Source organism: Bos indicus, chromosome 20 (genome assembly GCF_029378745.1).
Source record: "Bos indicus isolate NIAB-ARS_2022 breed Sahiwal x Tharparkar chromosome 20, NIAB-ARS_B.indTharparkar_mat_pri_1.0, whole genome shotgun sequence".
NCBI classification, from domain to species: domain Eukaryota; kingdom Metazoa; phylum Chordata; class Mammalia; order Artiodactyla; family Bovidae; genus Bos; species Bos indicus.
Window position 1 is genome coordinate 55,403,045 of NC_091779.1, and position 7,041 is coordinate 55,410,085.

Here is a 7,041-nt window from a genome sequence, read left to right on the forward strand (position 1 = left end):
ATATTAATTTAAATAGTAAATCTTCTTATGATTATTGATTCTGCATTCCAAAACAGACAGTTTTCAGTGTGGTTTAGGAGTTTATTTCAAGGCTTGCATGAAACAAAACATTCTAATCCAAATGGCTATATTGAGAGTATTTAGTCATTTGCATTATCAATGTAGTGTTTGTAAGTTTGAGATGAGTTGAAATTGGCCATACAAATGAAAAATAGCTTAGCTAACATTAACAATCATTAAAGGGTGAAAATGACCTTAATTTCTAAAAAGGAAGGGCATATTCAATGGTTCCATATTATACAACTCCCATCTTTTGCAATTACACAGGTGTCTCTAGATACAGAAGATACTTGGCATGGATGAACAGTTACCACTCTCAGGTGAAAAGTATTTGATGTTGCATGTTCCCTTCACTTAAATCGGTTTTTAATTTCAAGAGAGGAAAAGACAAAGCTAAAAAGCATTCTCTTAAAATTCCACCCCAATTAGTAGGATTAGAATACTAATTATCACATGCTATAAGGCAACTAAATCTTTTTACAGAGCCACTTTACAGGAGAAGCAGAGGATCAGAGACCTACAACCCAGTTATTTTTTTCTCATGACCATGCAGACACTGCAGGGGCTTTGCATTCTTTAGGCACTAACTGATGACAAACATTTAGATAGGTGTAGACTACTTCATTGGGGAAGGAAATGGCAACCCACTCCAGTATTCTTGCCTAGAGAATCCTATGAACAGAGGAGCCTGGTGAGCTGCTGTCCGTAGGGTCGCACAGAGTCAGACACGACTGAAGCGAGTTAGCAGCAGCAGCAGACTACTTCATATGCACCCACTCTAAAATAGGTAAACTAGAGACACTGAATTTTTTATGAGAAATTGCATTATGAGGACAAATGTGAAATGTTAATATAGCAAAGTCAATTTAAGATATTCTGTGTTACTTAAAATAATATTTCAAATTATTTTTTCATCCTTAACACAAATAATAAAAATATGCTCTTTTAAATTGTTTTTGACAGCTCTCACCCATGGATTTGCATGCATCATTTTTATTAACCCAGTAAGTGAAGATCCAGTCCCTCTGCACATCCAAATCCCTCAGGAGGAAGGGGTTGGGTAAGGGAGAAAGCTGAGGTAGAACTATCTCTTATCACTCAACTTGGAATACTTGTGGGAGGAAAAGGGTCTGTGCAAGTCTGTTGTTAAAGGTGGAAAGGAAAGGGAGTATCAGATGAGATTGACAGTGGAAGAGGAAGAGGAGGATGAAGAATGTGAGGGATCTGTTGAAGACCCAAGAAACACAAAGGGGGCCGGGGCTAAGGAGCCAAAGTTAGTGGGAAGTACGGTGCTGGAGCCCAGAAGTGAGGTCCGCTCTGAAGCAGGGCGGCTTCTCAGGCCCCCTTCCTCATGGCCTATTTGCACCTGAGTTCCTTCCTCCTGCTCCTCCTCCCCAAGATTCCGGCAAACAGGCTGCTTACAAATAGGGCACGTCTTCTTGGTCTGAGTGAGCCACGGGTCCACACAGCGGCAGTGATAGGCATGAGCACAGGGGAGGACCCTCAACTTATCCCCGTCCTCATATTCGTCCAGGCAGACGGCACACACATCATACCGGTCTCCCCTGCGATAGTCGTGGGTAGGAATCTGTTTCAGTTGCTCTTTGGTCAGCCGATTCCGCCAGCGCTGTTTCTGGAAATGGATCCAATGAACTATCACTATGGCTCCCGTGCCCAAAATGAGCATTGCCAAAATCCCATAGAAAAGGATGAAAAAATAGGTGGAGAGGAATCCATTGTCAGGGACCAGAAGCACCTGAGCTCCCTGCTGGTAGATGAAGAAGGCACGCAGGTACTTAGAGCTCTTTTCGCTGATGAACACAGAAGGGATCCAGATCTGCTGCTGGACTTCTTCGTTACTCCCCACCATGTTCAGCAGTTCATTGGAATTCACATTGTGTACCACGGCTGCACCATACCCAGCCTTCTGAGCATGTAGGACCTTGAGGTCAAATTTGCAGTCGAATCTTCGAAGCAGTGCAATGAAAACTGATCCGTTGGCCCGGGCTGGGGGAGGTGGGGCAATGGGGCTGCAGGCGTTGGCTGGCTGAGCCTCCACGAGAAACCCCTTAAGTCCTTCCGGACTCAAGGCAGCCCCAAAGAGAGCTGGGAGGTCTGCAAATTCCATGCTGCCATTGTGGTCAGAAGTCGCTCGAATGAGTCCCCTGACAGGGGACGCTCCCCACAGCAGAGTGGCCACGACCACAGGAAGACAGAGGGCTGTAGGGCGCATGGCGACAGCACTGGGGGAAATGCGGAAGAGGCTGTGTCCTGGTGGCATAAGCAGAGTTCTGTGCCCTCCCCTCTTCCTTTGGGTTCCCAGAGGTCCAACTGCCCCTACGTGCTACTTCCTAGCTACATGATGGTACAGGAAAGGAAAGCCGGCTCCATCCGTTTAGTGGAGCTAGGAGAGAGACATTAATGAATCCTTTTCTGGTATACAGATAAAACGGGGAAAGAGCACAGAAGCAAGCGTAGACGACAGGAAAACTTCTGAAAAGATGGGGGAGTTCAAAAATGTGGGACTTCCAGCCAGACGGACCGTTTCCTTTTACCCTGGAAAAGGGCTTCCGGTAAAGAAAGTCAGGTTGCTTTCTGCCTTGGCCGCTCAAGATGTAGCACTTCCGATCTTCTCTTCCTTCCTCGAGCTACCATCATCATCGTCGGTACCTTCAGCTCTCGCGAGAGTGCTCACCACACTTCCGGCCGATAAGATGAACTCTTGAGTCTATCTTCAAAGACCTCTGAACTCTGGTTTTGCCTGGCATACTCGATCTTGAGTCAAGACAAGCCAAACTGAGAGGATTCTAGCAGATTATTAACTTTAATATAGGTTTTATAACAATTGATTCTGACCTAAGAATGTGTACCAATATCTACAAGTGCGAGTCCTTTGTCATCCTATCTCTCAAAACAAGTATTTGAAATCTGAGATAATTCATAAATTCTGCCATTATGATACAGGTAACCAAGGATCGTCTGTATTAAAATTTAACATTTTAATCCTTTTATCCCTTTGACACAATACAATCTTTTAAGCTATTTCCCATACCAAAGACAGTATGGAGATAGGAATTAAAATTTTATTTCTTTATGAGGACCAGTTTAGCCTAGAATACATAAACTTACTGGGTGTTTGGACAGCACATTTTTCTAGGCTATTGTAGATGCCTGAAGATTTTGGTGTAGCATTGGATCCATATGACCAAGGAAACAGCCAGAATATAAAATTGTTGAAACTTAGATACTTTTCCTTGTGACCTCATTTACAACATAAAATGAGGTCCTTTGGTTCTTAGATTTTGCATTTCCATGCAACTGTCTTTTTTCTCTTTAAGAAGTCAAAACTTGGATTAGAAAAGAAAATTATAGGCCACTTTAAATAAAGATGTGCCTCATTGGCCAAGTCAGAAACAGAAAGGTTTTATTCTGAGCACACAGTGTCAAGTTGTCCCTCCAGACTTGGGTGTTCAGCATCTCACATTACAGTATTATCTTGCCATTTTTGTACATTGGTTCCATTTTCCAAAATATTCTTGCAGACTTATCTCTGTGTTGCTGTATTTTTCCAATTTGGAACTAGAACAAGTTATTAAATGCCACTCTTCCTTCTTTCACATAATCTATTCAAGGTGAAGCACAAAACAGTAAGCTCTAAATCCACCTGGATGTTAAGACAAATGCTAATTTAAACCATTCCTTCAGGATTTTCAAATAAATGTGGAGAAGAGACGAGAGGAGTCCCATACTGGCCCTGTTAGCATTAGCAAGTAGCTATCCTCAGTCTAAAACAATTGAAGGACTGACACAATTTCTTTCAAGATGACTGTCAGTGAACTATGCTGACAACCACACACCCCATCCATGGGGAAGTGAGGTGGTGCTTCCCCTTAACCTCAAGTCAAGGGAAAATGACTTGGAGACATTTGTGAAAATTGAGGCTCAGAGAAAAAGGAGGAGAGTACATTGGGTCAATCTCCATTTCTGCACCCAGAGAAGTTTCCAACATGGGCCAGATTCCAAACATGGGCCTTGCTATGGAGAGCCTTTAAAAGGGATCCCACAGAGCCCTTGATCTGATAGGGTAAGGAGATACCAAAACAGAGGGGTGGATACTGGAATCTAGGGGCAGGAGAAGACTCACAGGTAGACATCCTAGGAAAGATATTGTCCTCATCAGGTGAGCAGCCTAGAAGACTCAGAAAAAGAAAAAAAAAAAAAAAAAAAACTGCTGAGGACTCCACCAAAGCAATGTATAAGAGAGAAGGAGTTAGTTTCAGATCATTTGCTGTGGGGGCAGTCAGTGACACCAGATCGCTACTGAACCAGCCAACCATGATTATTCCTTCTGAGACCAGTCTTCGAGAGGTCAATAGCAGAAGCTGACCAGAGCAGTAGGGGCGCAAAGACAAGAGAAGCCAGCAGCACCCCACTCCCCCACCTCTGCCACTCAGCCAAACTTTCCAAGTTTGATTTGAATCTGAGCCAGGGAAGAAAAAACTATTTAATGAGTCTGGGATTTTTTATTATACCAGACTACATTAGAATTGTGCAGTTGCTAGTCTGAATGCATTTGTATTTAAGATGATCAAAGACAGAATTGAATCCAGGCTTCTTTAGTTCTAGAATTTAACAATTTGGGAAACTTCTTCAATTAAAAAAAACAGTATGTGTGTGTGTGTGTGTGTGTGTGTGCACATGCGCAGACATACTTATACACAAAATTGTGGTGTCAAAGACAGGAGCATAGCCTTGGAAGGGCATCTGCAAAGAGAATCTGAAACATTCTCCCAGCTCAGGAAAGCAAGACTACTTTTTCCAACTCTGTTGTCTCCAGTGTCAACAAAACTTTTTACCAAAAAACTTAACTCAGCAAGAGTCTATAACCAACTATTATTGAGATTTTATCAAATTTATGTTAAATATACATTTTATTCACATGTGTAGTTAATATATAAATACATACTATCTCTATCAAATTTGTTATATATGAATTTTGTATCAATGGCATATATATAGAACCTAGGTCTCCTGCACTGCAGGCAGATTCCTTACTGACTGAGCTGCCAGGGAAGCCCCATATGTATGAATACATAATTTTAAAATAATTGTGTCTTAAGTAAAGTACAAGTTTTATTAGCTTAACTTGGCAAATTATTCATTTTTTGGTTAGACGGTCCAAATTAAATTCTCATTGTTTGTCACCAGTGATCCGTAACTATCTCAATCCAGGGCATTTAGCTTGTAGGAGCTATCAAAACTATCTGCCTTTGTATGCCAGCTATTGTTCATATAAGATTATATATATATATTAAGAATTTCCATAATTTCAGCATTTCTTAACTCTATGTTTAACTTTCCCAAAAGAATATAAAGCTCTACCCTTTCCTCTTTTCTAGTTAGTAATGGCCTTCTCAGAAAAGTTTAAACAAAAGAAAATGTGTCATATAGAACAATAGATCCCCTTGATATGGTACCAGACAATCTGGACTCCTGTATAAACCTTCAAACCCATATTGTGTCCTTCCAGTGGGGGAAAACAATTAGTCAATTCAGTGGTGGAAAAAGAGTGAGGTTGTTGACAGGCATTGCATTATTTAATCAATTGGTGATCATATGTATTTTTTTCAGTTTTCAACTCATCCATACTGTAGACAGAGACACAAATTTATTTATTTATTTATTTATTATCTATTTATTGAAATAGAATCATCAATAAACCACTCAAGTTTGTAAAAATAAATGATTTTTCAGAGTTAAAAGAGAAAATATGTACTAAATGTGAATTATTTGAACATCTTGGCTGCCATCTTTCTTTGTAGGTTTCCATGGTCTCTTGACCATCACCCTTTTTCCCCCATCCATTCTTTTGGGCAAGATTCTGCATTTCCCAGCTTGTAAAGGATAATTTACCTTTAGAAGGTGGAGCTATTGAAGAGAATAAGAAAAAGGAAAAGTAGGAGTTAAAGCAGGGTCCAGGTTCCTTGCCACCTTGACATTTCAATAACTACAAACCCTCCACAGTACTACTTCCTAATTTTCCAGTCTCTGACCATCCCTGTCACCTTTCTATCTCACTCTCTAGATCTTTAACTGTCATACCATCTTGCCATTTTTTCCCCTCTCTTCCTCATGCCCCAGGCCTCATATCCTCTTTCCTCCTCCCCAACTTTTACCCTAGTCAATCATTATCACTCGTTCCCTGCACATACCGTCAATTCCCTTGCCTTTCTCTTCGTGGAATGTGTCTGAGCAAACTACAGTCTTGCTGCATGTCTTCCCCTGTGCTGCTGATCATGGATAAAGAAAAAAAAAAAATCTACCTGATCTAAATGTATAATCACTACCACTCAAGTAATACTGGCTTTTTGAAAGGGTGCTGAGGAGCTGTTCCCCTTTTATTATTAATGACATAGTGGTTTCTCTAATAAATGTAGCACCCTTCCCCTTTGGAAGAATTGTCTAACCTGTTTGTAACATCCCTTCAAGTACTCTGTCATCAGCAAAAGAGCCCCCACATTGGATGTTGAACCTGTTCCCACAATGGCCCATGGCACTACACATTTCTGGAGATGGTGCTGAGCCAGGTGATGAGCCTCACATGGTCGCATTGATCAGAAAAGTCTGTATTGACCATATCTGCACTGAACACAAGAAGCAGTAACACAGAGAATAAGCCTCATGAAGAATTTCATGATTTAAGAGGACCACTTCAAAGACCTTGTCCTATTTCAAGAGAAACTTGACTCAGCTATTTTATTTTCCCAGACTAAACTCCTCCATTCTTTTGGTATTCATTTCATCCCAGATTTTCCCTCATCAAACCTCCAAAACTGCCTACAGTTTTACTCTCAACCAACAACTTTGCTTCCTGCCACTGAGAAAGGGAATAGCAATCCGAGAATTTTCACGTGTTCCCACATTGCAAATACCTGCTTCATGGCATCTGTGTCCAAATTCTGCACCTAACATGTCTGACTC

The 7,041-nt window shown here is 41.2% G+C and overlaps 1 pseudogene; it reads right to left on the bottom strand.

Annotated features, from left to right (window-relative positions):
- Positions 1-822: 822 nt before the first annotated feature.
- LOC109574725 (E3 ubiquitin-protein ligase RNF167 pseudogene) lies at positions 823-2,714 on the bottom strand (annotated as a pseudogene).
- Between the last annotated feature and the right edge of the window lie 4,327 nt (positions 2,715-7,041).